Source organism: Pan troglodytes, chromosome 7 (assembly GCF_028858775.2).
Source record: "Pan troglodytes isolate AG18354 chromosome 7, NHGRI_mPanTro3-v2.0_pri, whole genome shotgun sequence".
Classification (NCBI taxonomy): Eukaryota; Metazoa; Chordata; class Mammalia; order Primates; family Hominidae; genus Pan; species Pan troglodytes.
In genome coordinates, this window is record NC_072405.2 from 99,224,752 (window position 1) to 99,249,894 (window position 25,143).

The 25,143-nt window shown below is 35.0% G+C and overlaps 1 long non-coding RNA gene across 1 annotated transcript; it reads left to right on the plus strand.

Annotated features, from left to right (window-relative positions):
- Positions 1-83: 83 nt before the first annotated feature.
- Positions 84-24,239, plus strand: LOC107976380 (uncharacterized). Its single transcript, XR_001720271.3, has 3 exons — positions 84-228; positions 12,203-12,331; positions 24,061-24,239. It is a non-coding gene; the product is annotated as an uncharacterized LOC107976380 (long non-coding RNA).
- The last annotated feature ends 904 nt before the right edge of the window (positions 24,240-25,143 follow it).

A 25,143-nucleotide genomic window follows, 5' to 3' on the forward strand; every position in this document is an offset into this window, starting at 1 on the left:
AAAAATTGGAAGGTCTCCAGATGTCAACCTCCACCACTTCTTGAAATTACTAAGATAAGACACAGGACTCTAATTTCTCAGCTTTTTTTTAGGGACATAGCCAGCTGAGATATTCAACACTTAATGGAAAATAACTTCGGAGTTTTGATATGAGATTCACTGAAGAGCTAAAGGTCCTATGGACATTATTGTTACAGTACTACTCATACCCAGATCTCTTTCATCATGGTAAGTCAGAAGAGGCCTTTTTATATTTCAATTCAGCACTTACCTAATTCAGTATACCAGTTGACTAATATTTAGGGGATAGTCATCTGTTCAATGCATAACAATCTGCTCAGTGCTTTAGGGGAATCCCTTTAAAATAATCAGCTAGTTACATGAATGTTCACAGAATGAGTACATCTGTAAGTGATTTCCTTCATAGAATCATTAAAGAAGTGAAACTTATTCTGATGATACTAGAATAGCTAAAAATATATTCAAACTATTCACTTGAAATTATAATCCAATATACAAGTCATGCAATACTCAATCTCATGTTTGCATAGTTGTATCTAATAGAGGTCATTACATACAAAGATCTATCATCCTACAGCACTTTAGAGTAGGACAAAATCATTTAATTAGGGATTGGGCAAAGAATGACAGGAGTACCTCATCTATGCACAGCAACCTACTCAGTGCTTTAAGAAATATCTTAAAATGATAAGGTGATATCTTAAAAGTATTTTTCTCATTATAAAATTGTTAGCAGAATGTGTGCATTCATAAGTAATTTCCTTCACAAAATCACCCCAGGAAGCAATAAAATACTATGATTAGCTAAAATATTCTTGAAATCTCTGTTTCGAGTTTTCTTTAGACCCAATTTGCCAATAATACAAAAGACTTGTCATTTTTGTCTGGTTATAGTTAACGTAGCACACTAAAGGAAAAGATAACTCAAACTGTATGTAGTTCAGAGCAAAAAGAAAGCATTTCAATAGACATTGGCCAAAATTTGACCTATGAAAGAGGTAAAATTTAAACTGGGACATGAATACCAGTAGTGTTTGGAACTATGTAGAGAGAGGTAGGTATCACTCTACGCAGGGACAAATGTGTCAACAAAGGTATCAATGGAAGTCAGCACAAGCTCTGCTCATGAGAGAGTGAATAAATGTAAGCTGAAAAAAAATATGTAGGGGAAGTGTTATAAACACAATTAGGGTGATAGTTTGTACCAAATTATGGAGAGCTCTAGGCATGCATGAGGTTTGACTAACAAAATGCCACTGATCATTCTAAACCACATACTAAAATCATTTTTTAAAATTTTACTCTAAACCTATCCATTAACAGTTTGGTGGCGTTTATTGTTTAGCAATACTTCTTAAAGATTTCTCATTTCCCACATCTTAATTTATTAGATATTTAAAGATAAATGTATTTAATGAAGACTGTTACATTTGTAAAAGCAGCATAGTAGTGGTATGAATAACAGGTAACCCACTTTATTAAGACGTTTAGTGAAAAATGTAGCCTGTGATATGGTTTGGCTCTGTGTCCTCACCCAACTCTCACCATGAATTGTAATCCCATAATCCCCACGTGTTAAGGGTGAGACCAGGTGGAGGTAATTGAATCATGGGAGTGGCTTCCCCCATGGTGTTCTCGTGATAATGGGTGAGTCTGAAGAGATCTGATGGTTTTATAAGCATCTGGCATTTCCCCTGCTTGCACTCATTCTCTCTCCTGCTGCCCTGTGAAGAGGTGCCTTCCACCATGCTTGTAAGTTTCCTGAGGCCTCTTAAGCCATGCAGAACTGTGGGTCAATTAAACCTCTTTCCTTTGTAAATTACCCAGTCTTGGGCAGTTCTTTATAGCAGCATGAGAATGGATTAATACAGCCTGTTTTCCCATGAGTGGTTCATGAAAGGAAATTGTGTTGTTATGTAAGCTTGTAAAATAGAAACAAAAAAAAACCACTTTTTTTTTAACCAAACCTGGATACTTTAGAGCTTTCTTCTCTTCAGTATTTTACTCTTTAGTTCACAAATTAATGAATCATTTTTATTACTCTCTTTGTTTTACATCAATCAATATTTGTTGCTCTTTTGACTCATAGCCTAAAGCCTCAATATCTCCCACATGCACTGTTATGTTAGTCACCAAGGCAATGCTTAAGACAAGTTATAATGTTGACAGAGATTGCTTTCATATTTCAAATTCCTTTTGTGTGTAATTTTCTTCAAATGCCTTTGGACATTCAGTGCCTTCCTCATTTCTGATTATTCAGTTATGTCCATGACCTCAAATGAGACCATTAAATAGTTGGAATAAGTATTATGAGAATTTGGTCAGGATAGTATTATGGGAATCTCTAAAGGAAACAACAAGCCCAAACTACAAGTAATTATGAAAAGCTATGATATAGTAGAAGAAACCTGAGACTAATCCAAAATTACACAGATATATGTCAGAGATATTGTGGGTTTTGTCCCAGGTCACTATAATAATTGCAATAATGTCAGTCAAACACATATTTTTGTTTCCTAGTGCACATAAAGTTATGTTTGCACTATATTGTAGTCTATTAAGTGGGCAATTGCATTATACCTTAAAAAATGCACATTTTTTCATTAAAAAATACTCTGTTGCTAAAACATGCTAACAACCATTTGAACCTTCAGGAGTCCTAAACTTGTTGCTGGTGGAGGGTCTTACCTCATTGTTGATGGTGATTGCTAGAGGTTGAAGTGGCTTTGGAAATTTCTTAAAATAAAATAACAATAAAATTTGCTGAATCAATGACTCTTTCACAAAAAACTTCTCTGTACCATGCAATGCTGCTTTTTAGCATTTCACCCACAGTAAAATTTCTTTCAAAATTTGATTCAGTTTTGTCAAAACCTGCCACTGCTTTATCAACTAATACTTTGGAATATTCAGAATAATTTTTGGTTATTCAACAAAGTTCACAGCATTTTCATGAAGAGCAAATTCCATCTCATAAATCCACTTTTTTGCTCATTTGTGAGAATCAAGTCCTCATGTGTTAAAGTTTTATCATGAGATTGCAACAGTCCAGTCACATTTTCAGGCTCCACTTCTAATTCTAGTTCTCTTGCTAAAAAGTTCACTACTTTCTTTACTGAAGCCTCAAATCATTCATGAAAGTTGAAATCAGCTTCTTCCAAATTACTGTCAGTGTAGATATTTTGGTCTCCTCATATAAATCACAAATGATCTGAATGGCTTCTAAAATGGTGATTCATTTAAAAAAGGTTTTCCATTTGTTTTGCCCAGAGTCATTAGAGGAATTATTATCTATAGTCTTATAATGTGTATTTCTTAAATAGTAAGACTTGAAATTCAAAATTACTCCATGGCTCTTGGACTACAGAATGGATGTTGTGTTAGCATGCATGGAAGGAACATTAATCTATGGTACATTTCCATCAGAGCTCTTGGTTGACCAGATGCATTGTCAATTAGCAATAATAGTTTGAAAGTAATCTTATTTTTTATTCTGAGCAGTAAGTCTCAACAGTGGGCTTAAAATATTCATAAACCATACTGTAAAGAGATGTGCTTCCCTTCAGGCTGTGTTCTATTTACAGAGCACAGGCAGAGTAGATTTAGCATAATTCCTAAGGGCCTTGAGATTTTTAAAATAGTAAATGAGCATTGGCTTCAACTTAAAGTAATCAATTATCCTTTACTGAAAGCCATCCTGTCCTTTGAAATTTCGAAGCCAGGCATTCATTTCTCTCCTAGCTATGAAAGCCTTAGATGGCATCTTCTTTCTTTTACTGTTTCAGCTATATTTAAAATTTATTGTTTAACATAGCCACCTTTATCTTACTAGATCTTTCAGATAACTTGCTACAGTTTCTAGGTTAGCACTTACTACTTCACCTTGCACTTTTATGTTTGAGAGATAGTTTATTTCTTTAAACCTCATGAACAAACCTCTTCTAGCTTCCAACTTTTCTGCAGCTTCCTCACCTCTTTCATCTACACAGAGCTGAAAAGGATGAGGGCCTTGCTCTGGATTAGGTTTTGGCTTAAGGGAATGCTGTTGTTTGTTTGGTCTTCTATCCAGACCACTAAAACTTTCTCAATATCAGCAAAAGTCTATTTTGCTTTATTGTTTTTTCTGTGTTCACTGGAGTAGTGCTTTTAATTTCCTTCAATAACTCATTTTTTAGCATTCACAATTAGAATAATTGTTTGGCATAAGAGGCCTAGCTTTTGCCTATCTCTGCTTTTGGCATGTCTTCCTCGCTAAGCTTAATTATTTCCAGCTTTTGATTTAAAGCGAGAGACTTGCAACTCTTTGTTTTACTTGGAGGCTTAGAGGCCATTGTAGTGTTATTAATTGACCTAATTTCAATTTTGTGTATGTGTGTGTGTGTGTGTGTGTGTGTGTGTCAGGGAATCAGAAACTCCAAGAAGAGGAAGAGAGATGGGGAACAGCTGGTTAGTGGAGCAGTCAGAACACACACATGTATTTATTAAGTTTTCCACCTTACATGGACACAGTTTGTTATGCCCAAAAACAATTACAATACCTTCAAAGATTACTGGTCATAGGTCACTATAATAGGGTATAATGAAAAACTTTGAAATATGGCAACAGTTACCAAAATGTGACACAGAGATATGAAGTGAGCGCATGGTGTTGGAAAAATGGCACCAATAGTCTTGCTTAATGCAGCGTTGCCACAAACTTTCAATTTGTAGAAAATGCAATATCTGTGAAGTGTAATAAAGCAAAGTATGATGGTAATCAAGAGGAATTCGGGCAAAATGTAGAGGTAAACAAATGGTGTCAGAAGGCATGGAACAGGCAAGTGTTCAGAGGAGAAAGAAACTGGGACTTTGAGGAAATTGCAGGTGACTTGGCAGAGGTGACATATGGGTAGTAAACTTGAGAGAGAGTTGGGGGGCATGAGTCTGAAAAAGTAAGCAAAGTTTGCATCATGAAAGGTCTCAGATGTCACAGCATTGATTTTGTCCTCACTGAAAGTAAAATATACCACTGATAACTGTTAAACTGGAGTGTTACCTAAAAAGGTACAAAGTTTTACTAAGATTTTTCTAGTTGTGTTGTAGAGAATGAATTAGGAGTGCTCAAGACTGGGGAAATGGTATTCAGCTAAGAAGACATTTTAATATATTCTGAGTGAGAGATGATGGAGGTCTGATCTAGAAACATTGAGAGGAAGTGGAGTGAAGGGGGAAGATACTAGTGATATGATGGAAGTAAAATTAATAGAATTTTGTGCTTCAAAGCATGTAAGGAGTGATTGAAAATAAAATGTACTCTCCATGAATTATAAAATATATGTAATTTTTCTCTTATGCAAATGTTCAAAATAGTAGTTATTATTTTAATTCCATTTATACCATTATATTTTGCCCTTCATTATAGGGATAGAATTTCCTGTGATTATATAAAAGTGTCTTCCTCTAGTCTGAAATTGCTCTTAGTATATTTTTAAGACACATTTTTGCTGAATTTATAGTTAGCTAAATTCACATAATAATCTATGTTAATCGTCTTTATCCAGGTTTTACTAATCTGTCAATGGCTTTTCCTTCTAGCTCATAGTCCTAGCTTGTTCCCGCCTTTCTGTCTCTAATTACTTTTAGCTTATTTCCCAGGTGGTGATAAAAGGAACTTTCTTCTAATTGAATCCAATTTGAAGCCAGGTCCCTCTTAAAAAATTATGGATCCTCTGTTTTATGCCAATAGTTATTCACCTGATGCATGGGGGGCAAGGGGTGTTTTTGAAACCCTTGCATGGTGGGGTACATAAATACAACAATAAAAAATTTTAAATAGAAGTTTTGGAAAGAAATAACAGCAATCTTTTATCCTACGAGCATAAGTCATGAAAACAAGGGTTCCTTTCTTCTTAAGTCTGTGCCAAATTGGTAAAAGTGCCATGACCTGAAAGAAGGGTCTGCATAATAGTCTCAGACAGCATAAATGAGCTGGTTTCTTCTACTGAGACAAAAGCTTATTTTATACCTTTATAGAGTCTGTGAAAAAGTTTTAACTTTAAATGGATTTTAAAAGGTCCTCTTTTTCTTCCTTTAAAATCAACATTTCCTGCATCTTGTCTTTATTTTGTGAAGTGTTAACCAACAAATTGAATACAGCCTGTGCTTGGCAAATGAATATTAAATGCTTTTTCCTGGAAAATGTGTTTGCTCATTAAATTTGACAGTCATTGCTTATGTGGTAAATGTTGTCAGTGCCAAGAACTATCTGGCATGGCTGCCAGCTACAGGTCCATTATTTTAATTGCCTTTAACCTATAATCAATATTTACTGCTTTCCATAGAAAGAGACTGCATAGCTAAGCAGTACAAAAAGTGAGTTTATTCTTCTGCATGTTAGTTTTCGCTTTTACATCTAAAAGGTAGAATTAAATGCTTCCTCTGGGTACTACCTTTTTTTTTTTTTATCAAAACTATCTCCTACTACTTATTTTGTGAAATGCTCACATCATCCAAATCATGTCTATTTCAAACAAAGCAATTTGAATTTATGACTGAGACTCAAATTCTGCTTTATCATAAATTACCTACATCTTTTTTTTGTCATTGTAAGAAGGTACTGAATTTTAATAGCATTTGTGGGGAAATGCATGCTTCCAAATATAAAATCTTCAGGATTTTCTTGGATATTTTGGAAAAAAGATAAGCCTGCAGGTAAAAATCAAGAGATCCTAATTGGGAGGAGGCAGAATATAAAGGCTAGGATGATGGTTTCATCTTTCGAGCATGCAATTTTACAATGGAGAGCCTTTGAGATTATTCAACTTTAGAATGGCATTACACAAATGACATTGTAAAAAGGTCACACTGATAGTAATGTGAAGAGAGATTGTAATCATGGAGTAAGGGAAAGGGAATAGATTTTAATATAAACAAACATAGTTAAGTAAAAGAATTATAGCAATATTGTGCATCAGGAATATTACAATGGGGAGTGTGTGTATGTATGAATAGACCTAGGCACATGAGTTAATTGCAAGATTTTGCATAATGACAAATATCTGGAAAGAGTTTAAATTGTCAAAAATCAAGAATTAAGCAAACAAATATGCTACGATTTAGTTTTATGAAGCTACTGAGTTTGATTTTTAAAAAGTATATTTGATTATGTAAAGTTGATGACACACATTATTTTATTTGGCATAAAATAATGCTCATGACACATTAAATGAATAAGTGTATATGTACATTATATATTTGTATTATATCAAATAAATACATCTAGAAGAAAACACCAAAATACTATGTTCATTTTGATTTTCTCTTCCCATTTAGCTATATTTTAAAAATGTTTATAGTGAGTGCATATTGTATGCACGATTTCTGAAATTGCTCTCATGATAGAATATTATAATGTTATAATGCTGTGCTATGGACAGGATCATGAAATTTAAGAGGAAGGCACAACTTTGGAAGTCAATGTTAGATTAAACTGGAATCTAATGAGCTCAAATTTATTTGAAGCCTTGATAAATTTCAAGCGATTGGCAAAAATCACCACCAATAAAGCCCTACAATGTAGTCATTCCTCAAACATTAACTTGATAAATATGATAACCTTACTTTGTTAGACAGGAAACGTGTGAAGAAAGATGACAGTATTAGAGTCAGGGAGTTTGTGTATGTGACTTACTGTAGCTTCTAGCTACCTGACATAATTATACTGGGCAAAGAGTATCTACAATCAGAAAACTCTTCAAGTTTTTACCTAAAAAAATCAGTGTCTCTTTCCAAATAAAAGTTTAAACTCTTTTGTATTCTAACAGAGAGTATTGTCAGCTAAAATAGACCATGAATTAAGCAAAAAATAATGTGGGGCATCAAACATCATGTATCCTCAGTATACAAAAAGATAGTTTTTCATCCATAGACAGTATGCACCAATTTGTGTGTTATGATTTAGTTTATTTGATAAATGTTTTCCATTGTCTACTATGTGCAAGACACTGTGTTAAGTTCTGCAGAGCACATAAAAATTATAAAATGCACCCTGATCTCAAGAAGGTAACAGTCATATAGATGAAATGACATAATCATTGATGGTCATAAAGCAAGATAAATATAATAATAAGGTAAGTATAGTAACAATAAGAAAAATACAAATAAACTAGTCTAGTTGGATAATGAACGGAACCCTTTCAGTCTCAGATTTTTAGAAGAAGCTGAGAACAATACAATATGCTATGGTTTTACTGTGTATCACCTCTAAAACTCATGTTGAAATTTAATTGCCATTTTAACAATATTAGGAAGTGAAAACATTAAGGGGTGATTAGGGCATGAGGACTGCATCCTCATGGGTGAAATTGGTGCCATTATAGAAGGTCAAGTTTGTCCTTCCTCTCTTGTGTGCTTATTTATTTATTTATTTATTTATTTATTTATTGAGACAGTTTCGCTATTGTCGCCCAGGCTGGAGTGCAATGACACTAGCTTGGCTCACTGCAATCTCCACCTCCTGGTTTCAAGCGATTCTCCTGCCTCAGCCTCCTGAATAGTTGGGATTACAGCTTTTAGTACAGACAGGGTTTCTCCATGTTGGCCAGGCTGGTCTCAAACTCCTGACCTCAGGTGATCTGCCTGGCCTCGGTCTTCTCCCAAAGTGTTGGGATTACAGGCGTGAGCCACTGCACCTGGGCCTCTCTCACTCTTTCATGTTCTATCACTGGAGGACACAGCAAAAAGGCCCTTGCAAGATACCAGCGCCTTGATTTGGGATTTCCCAGTTTCCAGAAATGTGAGAAAAAATTATCTGTTTATTATAAATTAGCCAGACTGAGGTATTCTGTTAATAGCTGCACAAAATGAAACAAGACAGAAAACTAATACCAGGAGTGAGGTATGGTTATAACAAATAATTGAAAATCTGGAAGCAGCTTTGGAACTGGGTAATGGATAGAGGCTGCAACAATTTTGAAGTGAATGCTGGAAAAAGCCTTCATTTCCATGAATGGAGCATTAAGGGTGACACTGGTAAAGACTTGAAATAAAAGAAGAGCTGTAGGGAAAGTCTGAAACTTCTCAAAGATTACTTGAATGGTTATGGTCAGAATGTTGGTAGAAATATTGGCAGCAAAGGCCATTCTGATGAGGTCTCAGATGGAAAGAGGAAACAAGATATTGGAAACTGGAATCAAGCCCATCCTTTTTAGAAAGTAGCAAATCACTTGGCTGAATTGTGTCCAAGCTAAGGGCTTTATGGAAGAGAGAATTTAAGAGCAATGAACTAGGGTATCTGGTGGAAGAAGTATCTGAGAAGCAAGACATCAGGTGCTGTTTGTCTTCTTTTAACTGCATTTAGTAAGACAAATGAAGAGGGAAGTGATATAAAGATGAAGTTTATAATTAAAAGGCAACCAAAGTTTAGGAATTTGAAGGATTCTCACACTGGCCACGTGGTAAAGAGTGAAAGAATATTTTCTGGAGAGAAAATAAAGGGTGCAGCTGAAGGACCATTTGATAAGGAGATTAGTATGGATAGAACAAAGCCAGAGGCTATTCACCAGGACTATCAGAAAAAAAAACCCAAAGGCACTTTAGGGATTATCAGTACTGCTGCTCCCATCACAGGCCTACAGTGACAGCCTTGGGGGAAAAAATATGTTAACAGACAGGTTTAGAGCACCCTTGGGACATTGGGGCTTATGACCCAGGGCTGCTTCAAGTCTCTGTTCCCCACATTCTGGCACAGTACTCCTTGCTTTCCCCAGCCTTGGCTCAACTGGGCATAGGTGTGGCTCATCCTGCCATTCTGGAAGGTACAAGCCATAAACCTTGACAACATCCACATGTTGATTCGGCAGCACACAGAATGCAAGAGCTGTGAAGGTGTGGCTTCCCCTACCTGGATTTCAAAGGATATTATAAACAGCCTGGGAACCTAGGCAGAGACGTGTTGCAGGTTAAAGCCACTGCAGAGAGTCCCCACTAGATAGAGTGGAACTATAAAGGTGGGACCACCCCCAAGACCTCAGAACTCTAGAGTTACCAATATGCAATGCCAGCCTAAGAGAGCTGCAGGCTCAAGACTCCAATCTATGACAGCTACTGTGTAGGCCGAGCCCAGCAAAGCCATGTGGGCAGGGATGCCGGAGGCCTTCAGGGCCTAATCCCCACTCCAGTGTGCCAAGAAGGTGGGACATCGAGTCAGAGAATATTATTGTGAAGCCTTAACATCTGATATTGTCCAACCTGTTGGATTTGAGACTTACTTGAGAAAGATTACTCCCTTTCTTTTCCTTCCTGTTTCTCATTTTTGGGGATAGGAATGTCTATCTATGTCTATGCCTGAACTGCCATTGTATTTTGGAAGGACTTACTAAATTTCATAGGCTTACTTACATCTGGAGGGAAAGTTGTTGGCATGAGTTAAGAATTTTGAGGCTATTTGGATGGAATTAATGTATTTTGTATGTGAGTTGGACATGAATTTTGGGTACAGGGGAAGAATGCGATAGAATGTTTCTTTCCTCCAAAACTAATGTTAAAATGTAATTGCCATTTTAACAGTAATAAGAGGTAAAATCTTTTTTTTTTTTTAAGATGGAGTCTCACTCTGTCACCCAGGCTCACTGTAAAGAGGTGGAATATTTAAGAGATGATGAGATAATTAGGCCATGAAGGCTCTATCCTCATGGGTGGGATTGATGCTAATATTAATAAGTGAGTTCGATGTTGATGTCCACCTTCCATCATGGGATGACACAGGAAGAAATCCCTTGTCAGATGCCAGCACCTTGATCTTGGACATTCTAGTTTCCAGAACTATTAAAAAAAATTCTTTTTGTTATAAATTACCCAGTCTCAGGTATTCTGTCATAGCAGCACAAAACGTACTAAGACACAACAGGTAATAAGAACCCTGCCATTCAGAGTGGAGCAGTAGACCACTTTGTGAAACCATGCCACAGAATTGTAAAACCTACCATGCCGTTATTAGCCCATCATGTTTCTATAGACAAAATAATACCCACTTTATTGAATGGAGTTTTCAGCAAGAAGACAGGTGGTATGGTGAGAGTATTGAGAAACTGAAGGAAGTTGATTACTTTTTCAATTAATAAGTATGTAATTGACAAATGATAGCTGTCAAGTAGGCCTAATAGGTCACCTCCACAACACTCCTAGGTCTTGGGTGAGTAGGAGTAAGGATCTTGATGTGTAAACAATTTGTCTAAAAAAAAACACATTAATTTCTCATTTTGACTATGAAATTTTTTTTCACAGTTACAAAAACTGAGGGACTGCTGATGGTTTATAAAACACTGTTTCATTTAGTAGATATAAATTTTGTACCTATGTTAGTTAAGTAACTAATTCTCTAAGAGTTCAGGCTACATGAGGCATGATAGCATGGACAATGTATATGTTCTTTTCAAGATTCAGAATGATTCTTCGACATGTAGAGTTAGATGATCTTTTCCAAACATTCTGGAAAAACAAGACTTGTTCTTATCTATTAAAACTATTTTGTAGTATCAAGCAATTACAGGAACTTGAGGAGAACTTATTTATTTTTAATGTAAAGGGGTAAAATACTGGCATTGTACATTTCAAATTGGGGTAAAGAAAGCTGAATTATGAATACATAGTTTTGGGAGAACTGGCTTACCATTTGGATAGAATAAATACAGTAGTATCTTTACCTCATTCTAGAGGCCATCCAAATTGTTCAGGTGGGTAAAATATTTAAATATAAAGATAGTCTTTACGAGAATGTAAGAAAGCTTATTAGTTTCTAAGTTTTTGAAAATAATCCAAAAGTGAGGAAGGCCTGCAATAAACTCAGACAACATAAAAGATCATTCTGAAAATATAAGCATTTAAAAGAGTCCTTATGGACACAAATAAACATGCAAATACATAGAAAAAATGCCCTACATCCCTCATATGTTATACAGCTTCTGAGGTGACTCCCAATGGTCTTCATCCTTGTATATTCTCTTTTCGTTAAGTGTGGGCTGGACCTAGTTACTAGTTTCTAGCAAATAGAAAATCTCAAAAATGATGGATCTTACTTCCATTATTTGCTTACAAAAAGACTATGGCTCATTCTCTTTTCTTGTCTTTCTCTCTCTCTCTCTGGCTCTCTCTTTCGCTCTCGCTTTCTCTATTATCTCTGTCTCTGTCTCTCTATACCCCTCAGATCACCAGCATCCATGTCACGAGGACCCTTGACCATCCTGAGGCCAGCATCCGTGTCATGAGGACCTTTGAGCATCCCGTAGAGTGGTTCATGTGGCAAAGAGCCAAGGCCTACCAGCAAGCAAGTGAGGTTGGAAGCAGTCCCTCCTCTATTTGAGCCTTAGATGACTGCAGGTCCTTGATTGTAGCCTATGGGAAAGGCCCCCAGCAAACCCGCACCTGTTTTGTTCCACCTGTTTCCACATAAACTGGGAGATGATAAATGTTTGTTGTTTTAAGCTACTGAGCTTTAGGAGAATTTGTTACATAGCAATAGATAATTAACAAACTTCATAATTCTTAAAATATTAATTAAAGCTATTAGAAATAATTATTCACATATCATATTGACAAAGATGGAAGTTTAATGATGCCCTATGTTGATAATGTGTGGGAAAACGACGCATGCTACTGCTTACAGTGTGTAACTTGGTTCATTTTTAAAGGGAAGATAATGCATCACTGTGTACTAAAGTTTTAAATGTTCATCCTCATTTACACAGCAGTTTATCTCTAAGAGTATCTGCACAAAATATATGCCCAATAATTAAGGACAGATTATATTAATTATGGTTCACACATGAAGTGGAATACCTTGTGGCTTTTATCAAAAATAGGGTATATCTAAATGTGCCGATATGTAAAGTTGCCAAATAAATAATGCTGTTACTTTTGCATTATTTTCCATTACATTTGGCTCAATTTTCTCAAGACTCTCCACCCTGATATTGACAGAATTTTCAGAAATGTGTATTCTATATTTAAGCAGAATAGTTTGGACATTAAGGTGTTGACTCTGGGGCCAGTTGCTTGGTTCAATCTCTTCTCTGCCACTCTTTCTTTCTGTGACCTTGGATAGGTTACTCTGTGACTGCAACTTACCCTATAAGTTAGGTAGTAATTGCCTTATAGGCATTTTTGGAAAATTCATGAGTTAATATAATTTGAGGATTATAATAGTTCTTGGAATATAGTATGGACTACATAGTGTTGATTCTTTTCTAAATTGTTAATTGTATTTGTATATGGCAATTTTATCTAGATCAGAGTTTTCCTAAAGAATAATTTGGACAGGTTTTGGGGATGCTTGAGCAGGCAGTTTCAAGGATGTGGTCTTTGAGTAGTTTCATCAGATTTGCCCTTGGTGCATGTCTCTTCTTAGTGTCCATGTTCAAAATTTTCTACCATCTTGGTTAGCAGGGGACCTTGGTGGCTCAAATTAAGCCCTATTTAGAAAATTTATTCGCATTACTTTAGATATTAAAATAATTATTTTATATTTTCACTGATACTGCCAGAATATGCTATGTATTCTGTTTTGAAAAGATGAACTAAATGACCTCCCTCTGAGTCCACCAACAGCTCAATTTTATTTCCAGATGAAATCACCATTACCAAAATGCTAGCAGCCAGACAGCAGTCTCAGTCCAGAATTCAAAGCCAAAATGCTGATTGAAATTCACGGTATTCATAATAGAATGGACTAGGTACAGAGTTCACTGGGAACATAGCTGATGGATGAAGTCCTTCTGCATATAGGAATGTGACATCCTTCACAGAATATATGGCATTTAAGATGAGATATTAAGGAAATGTTGGGTGGATACAGAGAATTTGGAAAGAAAGAGTGGACCTAAGTCAAGCTAAAATATTTAGAATGTATCTTTCATCTAAAAGAGGACACTGCCATTAGTAATACAATTTGTTCAATGATAATTGTGAGAAAGGCATAGAAGAGGCTTAACAGTGGATAGATATTGGTGGCATAAAGACAAAGCAGGAGAAAGGCATAAGCTAAGGCAGCAGCAGAGAACAGGGCTTGGTTTTAAAGAGTCACCTACTGCTAAATAGGAGGACTGATAAACCAGAATAAGATTGTCCATATAGATATATTTGAATGTGGAGAATTTTTCTATAAATCTTTAATAAAGTATTTTTTAATTTTGTATTAAATATCTAAGAAAACATCCCTCAATGATGGTAATTTCTACTTAAACTTTTTGCTGTGCAAGAAAAGTTTATGAATGACAAAATACAGTTTCATCTCCATTATCTAGTCCTGAATAATATGGAAATAAATGTTCTAGCCTAATTTTTTTAAAATAACAGATAATGCTGACACCTGTTGCAATATTAGTGGGGGAGTCTATATTAGCAGCACAATTTATATCAGCCCAAATGGTAAAAGTATTAAACTTACTATTTTTTTAATATTTTACCTTTTATTTTAGGTTCAGAGCACATGTGCATTATTATATAGTTAAATTCGTGATTTGGGGTTTGGCGTACAGATTATTTCATCACCCAGAAAGTCTTTTTTTTCTTCTGAATCTCTCTATCCTCCCACTCCTCTCCCTCAGGTAGGCCCCAGTATCTGTCGTTCCCCTCTTTCTGTCCATGTATTCTCATTATTTAGCTGTTACTTATAACTGAGAACATGTGGTATTTGGTTTTCTGTTCTTGCCTCAGTTTGCTAAGGATAATGGCCATCAGTTATGTGGTATTAAAAGTTGAGCGTTTCTAATATATCTTTTTTATTTAAACAAGTTCTTCTTTGTTCAGCTATTTTAATAACATGACCCTCTGTAGTACTAGAAATTGTTTGATCTTCCAGGAAGAGATTTAAAGCAGAGTCATGCACTGCATAATGTTGTTTCGTTCATCAGTGAACAGCAGATATGATGGGGATCCTGTAAAGTTATGACATATTTTTACTGTACCTTTTCTACGTTTAGATTTGTTTAGATACACACATAATTCTCATTGTGTTATAGTTGCCTACACTATTTAGTACAATAATATACTGTACAGGTTTGTAGCCTGGGGTGATAGGCGATACCATATATCCTAGCCATGTAGCAGGATATGCTATCTAGGTTTCTGTAAGTACACTCTATGATGTTTACACAAGAGCAAAATCGCCTAATGTCACATTTCTCAGAACATATTCCTATCATTAAGGGACACGTGACTGTCCTGAAATGTCCTTAAAATAACAACATAGGTAAATAAAATGATATATTGTAAAGTACATGGCAAAGTATAAATGTAAAGGTTTCTATCAACACTACTATTAACTTAGTAATCGTACCTTACTTTTCAGTAAAATAATATTTAAAATGTTATTATTTATATCAAGCATTTATTTATTTATATCAAACATTATTCTTTCTAGAGATTTCTACCTTAAGTATCTAGGCCATTATAATATTTTGAACTATTATATTCAATTATTTCTAAAGTATGGTAAGTGAAAAAACCTCAACAGTTTAAATGAACCAAAATATTCAAAAATTTTGTTTTGGAGATGTTTTCTAAAAATAAGGTATTTTAAAAGATACATATGTATATACAGTAAATTATCAATGTCTATATGTATATCTATATGTATTGTGCTATGTTGATGTTTTTCTTCTCGCCTGAATGTGTGTATGTGTGTGTTTTAATAATCTTCATTAGATATAACTATGAAAGAAAGTTTTCCCAAATTCTATAAATTGTCTTTCAGGACATTGTCAGGAACTAGGAAAGCTCTGAGATTTTGCATTACTTGTAAGGTATTAGGTTGGTGCAAAAGTAATCGCAGTTTTTCATAAAAGTAATGGCAAAAATCACAATTACTTTTGCACCAACCTAATAACGAGTAGTACTCATGGATGCTGCCAGTTTCATGAGTATTGAAAACAGACACAAACCACCTGGGTCAGAGATAAAGGGCATCATTACTCATTGAAAAGCAGCATGAGCAGGGTATTTGTGTAATACCTCTTTACCCACAAGTACCATAGGGGTGAAGTGAAGAAGCTCAAATAAGTGCTTGCACATGCAGTAGCTTCAGTGCAGGAGAGAAACTCTAAGCTTAGGGAGCACACATTATTTTTAATGGGCAGTAAGCCTGATGCCCTTTGTTCTGAAGAAAGACATTATCTACTGCACAGTGAAAATTCCCTTTTTTGACCTAGAGGGAGAGACTATCTCTATCAATCAAGGTTGCTTGCTATATCAAAATTATTGAAAAGATAGTGTATAATAAGGGCAGTTAATTACTTATTTGCAAGACTGCAGAAACATGAGAGACCCATGGTAAATTATGTCCCAACAAGCATGACTAAAGGAAAAGTACAGTATAACATTCACAGACTCACAAATAGCCTTCTAGTAATGTAACACTGAATCCTCAGGATGACAGAAATTACTAGTAAAATAGAGTTTGATTTAGACTAATATTAAAAATGGTTTTTTGAAAATATCAATGAAATAGATAGACCACTAGCCAGACTAATAAAGAAGAAAAGAGAGAAAAATCAAATAGATGCAATAAAAAATGATAAAAGGGATATCACCATCAATCACACAGAAATACAATCTACCATCAGAGAATACTATAAACATCTCTATGCAAATAAACTAGAAAATCTAGAAGAAATGGATAAATTCCTGGACATATACATCCTTCCGAGACTAAACTAGGAAGAAGCCGAATTGCTGAATATACCAATAACAAGTTCTGAAACTGAGGCAGCAATTAATAGCCTACCAACAAAAAAAAGCTTAGGATCAGATAGATTCACAGCCGAATTCTACAAGATGTACAAAGAGGAGCTGGTATCATTCTTTCTGAAACTATTTCAAACAATAGAAACAGAGGGAATCCTCTCTAACTCATTTTATGAGGCCAGCATCATCCTGAAACCAAAACCTCACAGAGACACAACAAAAAAGGAAAATCTCAGGCCAATATCCCAGATGAACATGGATGCAAAAATCCTCAATAAAATACTGGCAAACTGAATCCAGCAGCACATCAAAAACCTTATCCACCACGATCAAGTCAGCTTCATCCCTGGGATGCAAGGCTGGTTCAACATACGCAAATCAATAAAGGTAATCCATCACATAAATGGAACCAAAGACAAAAAACACATGATTATCTCAATAGATGCAGAAAAGGCCTTTGACAAAATCCAACAGCCCTTCATGCTAGAAACTCTCAATAAACCAGGTATTTATCTCAAAATATTAAGAGCTATTTATGACAAACCCACAGCCAATATCATACTGAATGCGCAAAAACTGAAAGCACTCCTTTTGAAAACCGGCACAAGACAAGGATGCCCTCTCTTACCATTCCTATTCAACATAGTATTGGAAGTTCTGGCCAGGGCAGTCAGGCAAGGGAAAGAAATAAAGGGTATTCAATCAGGAAAAGAGGAAGTCAAATTATCTCTGCAGATGACATGATTGTATTTTTAGAAAACCCCGTCATCTCAGCCCAAAGTCTCTTTAAGCTGATAAGCAACTTCAGCAAAGTCTCAGGATACAAAATCTATATGCAAAAATCACAAGTATTCCTATGCAACAATAACAGACAAACACAGAGCCAAATCATGAGTGAACTCCCATTCACAATTGCTACAAAGAGAATAAAATACCTAGGAATCCAACTTACAAGGGATGTGAAGGACCTCTTCAAGGAGCACTAAAAATTACTGCTCAGGGAAATAAGAGAGGACACAAACAAATGAAAAAACATTCCATGCTCATGGATTGGAAGAATCAATATTGTGAAAATAGCCATACTGCCCAAAGTAATTTATAGATTCAATGCTATCCCTATCAAGCTACCACTGACTTCCTTCAAAGAACTGGAAAAAAAAAAACTACTTTAAATTTCATGGAACCGAAGAAGAGCCTGCATAACCAATATAACCCTAAGCAAAAGGAACAAAGCTGGAGGCATCAGGCTACCTGACTTCAAACTATTCTACAAGGCTACAGTAACCAAAACAGCATGGTACTGGTACCAAAACAGATATATAGACCAAAGGAACAGAACAGAGGCCTCAGAAATAATGTCACACATCTACAACCATCTGATCTTTGACAAACCTGACCAAAACAAGCAATGGGGAAAGGATTCCCTATTTAATAAATGGTGCTGGGAAAACTGGCTAGCCATATGCTGAAAGATGAAACTGGATCCCCTCCTTACCCTTTACACAAAAATTAACTCAAGATAGATTAAAGACTTAAATGTAAGACCTAAAACCATAAAAACCCTGGAAGAAAACCTAGGCAATACCATTCAGGACAGAGAGATTGGCAAAGACTTCATGACTAAAACGCCAAAAGCAATGGCAACAAAAGCCAAAATTGACAAATGGGATCTGATTAAACTAAAGAGATTCTGCACAGCAAAAGAAACTATCATCAGAGTGGACAGGCAACCTACAGAATGGGAGAAAATTTCTGCAATTTATCCATCTGACAAAGGGCTAATATCCAGAATCTACAAAGAACATAAAGAGATTTACACGAAAAAAAAAAAAAACCCCAACAAAAATTGGACAAAGGATAGGGACAGACACTTCTCAAAAGAAGACATTTATGCAGCCAACAGACACATGAAAAAATGCTCATCATCACTTGTCATTAGAGAAATGCAAATCAAAACCACAATGAGATACCATCCCATGCTAGTTTGAATGGCAATCATTAAAAAGTTCAGGAAACAACAGATGATGGAGAGGATGTGAAGAAATTGGAACGCTTTTACACTGTTGGTGGGAGCGTAAATTAGTTCAATCATTGTGGAAGACAGTGTGGCAATTCCTCAAGGATCTAGAACTAGAAATACCATTTGACCCAGCGATCCCACTACTGGGTATAAACCCAAAGGATTATAAATCATTCTATTATAAAGACACATGCACACATATGTTTATTGTGGCATTATTCACAATAGCAAAGACTTGGAACCAACCCAAATGCCCATCGGTGATTGACTGGATAAAGGAAATGTGGCACATATACACCATGGAATACAATTCAGCCATAAAAAAGGATGAGTTCATGTCCTTTGCATGAACATGGATGATGGTGGAAGCCATCATTCTCAGCAGACTAACACAAGAACAGAAAACCAAACACCACATGTTCTCATAAGTGGGAGTTGAACAATGAGAACACATGGACACAGGGAGGGGCACATCACACACCAGGGCCTGTCATCAGGGTAGGGGGAGTGATAGCATTAGGAGAAATACCTAATGTAGATGATGGGTTGAGGGGTGCAGCAAACCACCATGGCACGTGTATACCTATGTAACAAACCCACACGTTCTGTGCATGTACCCCAGAACTTAAAGTATAATAATAAAAATAAAGAAAATAATATTCTAGTTTGCTGATCTCTGGTAGATACTACTTATTTAGAGAATTACAAAATTAAAAGTTTTATTTAGTTACTGTATTTACTATAAAAGAATTCAACAAATGTTAGTTTACCAAAATAAAAACACAGCAAATTATTTTCAACTAGACACCTATGTAAATATGGCCTTAGCATGAGATGCATATGATTCCTGCAAATTAAAATAAAATATGAAATGAAATATGACATTTATATATATTTACAGAAAAATCTATACAGTCTAAGTCACTTGAGAGAGCAAGAAAAATATATCATTCAAATATATGGATTTACCTGGATATATCTAGAAATTCTTGGCTTATTTTAACGTTCTCTCCTGGTATAACTGCGTACAATTTCTGAACACCTCGCTGTGAGAAGTTCTTAAAACATGTATATACCACATTCCTTTCATGAAAGATATATGATTCTTAGGGGAACAGTTCAGTATTTTAAAAGCCTATTTACCTAAGACTTCAGTTTTATGCCAATTTGTGGTCAAGTGAGGATTTGTTCAAATCAATACAGTTATCTTCAGATATTTTTTACTTTTTAATTCTCCCAACATTCAATTATAAAAAAAGTTAAATTCATAGAAAATTTAAAAGAATAGTACAATAAAAACCTAGATACCTTTCTCTTGAATTAATTAACATTACAATTTTGCCAGGTACACTCTTTAATTCAGAACAATTTGAAAGAAAGTTTATATATTAAGATACTTCACTCCTACGTACTCCAATATGTTTTTATGTTTTCTTCTTAAACTGGAAAACCTCATTTCTCACAGTGATATTTAGTTATCTAGTTATTTTCTTTATCTTACAACAAACACAAAATTGTTTTAAAATTACAATACCAGGTTATTCATGAAACAAACATACTGATTAGAGGTTCAAGATTTCCTTGCACTTCTTTTTAACCTTAAAACATATATCACCATGTATATATATATACAAAATATTACTCAATAGTTATTTTAATATTTTTCTCTGTGTATATATTATCAATTTGCTATAAAGTCTATCTCCCTTGAATTTCAGCCTTAGATTTTTTTAACATAGTATTTTTACCTTTATTTTACATAATGAATTGTGTAACAAATTGTTACTTCCATCCCTATTTCTTTCCTTTCCTTCTACCATCCCACTAGAGTAATTATTTTTGTTGGGTTCTGGTTGACCTTTTCTTTCTGGTTAACCCATTCTGTATTTCACTTTGCAAAAATAAGCAAAAAGAAGAGAGAGAGATGAGAGACAGACACACTGATAGATGGAGAGAAAGAGGTGTTCATGTTTACATTAAAGGTACCTAATATACATAGAGTCCTGTATTGTTTTCACCTACTAACCACAAATCACTTGCTATCGGTTCTTCCTCTTTTTTTAAAAAAAAATAAAACAGTTGCATAGCAACCATTTTTGGAAAATATCACATAGATTACTCAAGCAGCTTCCTGTTGATAGATATTTAGATTTTTCCAATGTCTTCCTATAACAAATGCCACAATGAAAAAATGTTGTATTCATAGACTTTTGTTTTTATGGAGGAGTATCATCATGATAGACTCCTGGAAGTAGATTTCTGAGTCAAAAAGTAGATGCATAAGTGACCGTATTAGATATTTCTACTTTCTCCTCTGTTTTCAGTGTACTGTTTGGAACTCACACCAGTAATTAATGAGAATGATGGGTTCTCTACAACTTTACCGACAGATTGTATTTGAAAGCTTTTGAAATTCTGCCAATCCGATATTGTCTAATGAGGCATTTCTCATTAAACATTGCTTTAAAAAAATCTCCTACTTTTGAGTTTTCTTTTGACTCAAACTTAATACCAAGGCATGCCTATGTAGTCTTGCTTTCTTTTTTATATGTGGTCAGCATATGCTTACAATACATTTACTACATGAAATAATTACTAGATGGATCACAACGTCAGCAGCAATGCATTTTTGGGGAGCATATTTTCATGGCACCACCTTAATCAGAAAATCTTAACAATGTCATCTTCTTAATTTGGCTGTTCAGATATCAGTTGATACCACTAAATCAACGGGTGAATGTAGTAATTAAGGTCTTTATTAATCACAGAACTATGAGTAACAAAACATGAAGTAGAAAAAATTGGGGGGATTGCCCATATAAGTCATTGTTGATGGCATTTGGTTGAAAAGTCTCTATGGTTGCATATGAAGGAAAATATATGTAAAAAGGTGAGTTCATTTCTCTTTATATCATCATTTAGCAGTTTTACTAAATGTGTTACTACTAAGCCTATTTAAATTTAACTTTAAACTCTATTTTTGGTTTAGCTTTTTTTTCTTTTAGTAAAGAAATTTTAAATATCCCAACACTTTCAAGCAGAGTCAGTGGCTGTGATCCAAACTTCTTAAGTCATATTCGAACTCTGTAGCTTCACTCTATTCATATAAACATGTCAAGAGTGAATGCCATGATGAAAATCCAGACTTGAAAATTAATCTTCTTTTATGATTCTTTCCATTAACTGCCCAAGCCACTGTGGCAGCCAGCTGGAACACCAGCTTATGCCAGCTTATATAATGCTGTTAAGAACTCGGAAAGAGGGACAATATTCATACCATCAGGAAAAATTCCATAGATTTATAGACCTATGTAGAAATTAACAATCATAAAGTCCCAATCTCTTGTCTTTTAGATCACTAAACTGAAGCATGAAAAGGTGAAATAGTACCTAAGGTCAGATTTCAAGTTTATCTCAGAGCAGCACCTGGAGCCCTGCTTTTCATCCTTCCATGCCCATGTGCTTCAGTGAAAAGGAATGACTTTTTCATTCAATAATTTTTTCAAGCACTACTCTGTGTGTGTAGATAAATTGATAAATAGATAAATACAGACAGATATTTCTCCTGAGTCTAGTGCACTTTTTATAGCTATTTTTAATAATAGATTTATTATGACTTTGAGGGGTTTATTTTTGCTTTCCTTACAGTAGTAACTAATTATTTTTTATTTCAAATTCAATTATTTCAATTTAGTGAAGTATGATACACTGAAACATAAAGCGTATGCATGGGAAGGACGGGAATGAACTATCATCTTCAAATATCTGTTAGCCCTCATTTCTTTTTCTATATTATGCAGTTTTTAAAAGCTAAGAGATTTACTTGATATAAGAACAAAAAGTTACATTTAGGTCATATTAATGTACAGTCACGTGCCATATAACCATGTTCCAGTCGACAAAAGGCCATACATATGATGGTCTCACAAGATTATAATATCATATATTTACTGTACCTTTTCTAATTATAGATATATTTAGATACACAAATTCCATTGTGTTACATTTGCCTACAGTATTCAGTATAGTAACATGTTGCACAGATTTGTGGTTTAGGAGCAATAGGCTGTACCATATAGCCTAGGTGTGTAGTAGGTTCTACCATCTAGGTTCATGTAAGGACACTGTACGATGTTCTCACAATGACCAAATTTTCCAATAATGTGTTAATTGTAAGCATTGCTTAACACCAGGGATATATTCTGAGAAATGCATAGTTAGGCGATTTTGTCATTGTGGGAACATCATAGAGTATCCTTACACAACCTACTACCCAACTAGGCTATATGGTATAGCCGATCACTCCTAGGCTACAAACCTGTGCAGAATGTTACTATACTGAATACTGTAGGCAATTGTAACACAATGATAAGTAGTTATGTATCTAAATATATCAAAACATAGATAAGATACAGTAAAAATGTGAGACTATAATCTTATGGAACCATCATCACATATATGGTCTGTTGTTAACCAACATGTCAATAAGCAATGCATGACTGTATAATTGCTATATAAGCTAACTGTAATCTATTTCATTTGCTCTTTGAGATGAAATAATAATGTCTGTTTCTAATATCTGAATATTAAGAGTAAAGAGTCTATCCAATAAAGATATAGTGTTTGATATCCTTAAGCTTAAATCCAATGTGGGCACTTTTTATATACTCAAGCAAGTTATATCACCTTACCTAAACTCCATTTCTTCATCTGTAAAGTAGGAATAATCATAGCTCCTTTATAGTTTTGGTTTAGGGACACTGTGAAAAAATGTAAGCAACTCAAAGGTAGTCAATGATGTTTACTTTCTCATTTTATCCTCTGTAATATTTTATAGACACTGTTTGTATTCACTCTATTACCTAAGAGACTCTCAACTCTTCAACAACAGCAAAACCCCCAATATTTCCTGGAATTTAAATAAGTCAATTTCAGAAATACCAACTTTAACAGCTGGTAAATATTTTTTCTGATATTTAATCCTATGAAAAATTTTTTGTGTGTAACTTCAGAATTTCTCGTACTTTATCAGAATTCCCCATACTTTATCAGAATTTCCCATACTTTATGTTATCTCCTCCTTCTAAAATCAATACATAACTGATAGTAGAAATATAGTCACTCCAACTTCAAAGGGAGAAAATGCTTAGTTCAGAAGTTGAGGACTGGGTTGATAAAGTTTTCCGAGATGTTACAAGTACTTAGGAAGCACAGCATTCAGGATACTTTCCCTGTGGAGTTCTCGTCCTGAATTAACTGGTTGGACTGCCCACTGTTTAATTGCAAACTCTTCATTTCCCTAGGTGATGGATGCACTGTGATGTGGACTCAAAGTGGGCCCAGACAGCCTTAATGACTGAGATGTAAAGAGCTTGCCTTGCAAATGAGATGTTTATCTGCAAGTTATTATTAAATGGTGTCTATGTAGCTGGGAGTAAGTGAAGATTTGGTAATTTGTCCTTAGTTTAGTAAGTGTATATTCATTGATTTTTATTTTCTCAGCTTCCTTTCTTACTCAAACCTTTACCACCTCATGTCAAGACAACTGCAATAAATTCCTACCTTATCTCTTGAATGGATTTCCTCCACTCTTACATCATTCTGCACTAGCCCCTGGAAGTCAGTGTAAACAAGCTACTCCCTAGTTATGTATAGGTTGAATTCCAGACCTTATTCTGGCACTCAATGGTTTCACAGTTGACAGATCTCAAGGCCTCTTTCTTACACAAGTTCTGCAGTATAGGCAAATGGTTATCCCACGAGGACTGGAACAAACCTTTTGTTTGTTGCCTCAGAATTTCTTTACCTGGTGGTCTTCTCCTTTTTCTTTTCAACTCTAAGTGCTAATCATGAATCCCTAGTTAAGCCCCACCTTCTCCATCCACACTTCCCAGGTCTCTGGCTTCTTCCTCTTGTATCAGTGCTTCACAAACTTAACTGAATATAGGACTTAGCCTAAAAAAAATTGGTACTTCAGCCTCACCTCCAGCTCCCAGAGATGTGTATTTAATTTGTCTGGGGCATGTTCCTGGTACTTGGATTTTTAAACTCTCCCCAGATGATTCTAGTCTGCAGTGAAAGTTAACAAACACTGTCATATGCATTTCAATTATAAATCACCTGAACAGTTTATCAAGCAATTTAATAAGACACATACCACCTTTGTGATGTTCATATATTTTATGAATAAAATATTTTTTCTGGGGGTCTCATTTGCTTCTGTATAAATGTTCAAATATTTGTGAACTACTGGGGTCATATGTAAAATTATTAGATTTTTACTATACTGTATAAAAATAAAATAATTTGAATCATCAATAAACATTTCTCTTTTAAATGTGTAATTATGCAAATTATGATTCAAATCTCTCTGCCTGTTCCCACTG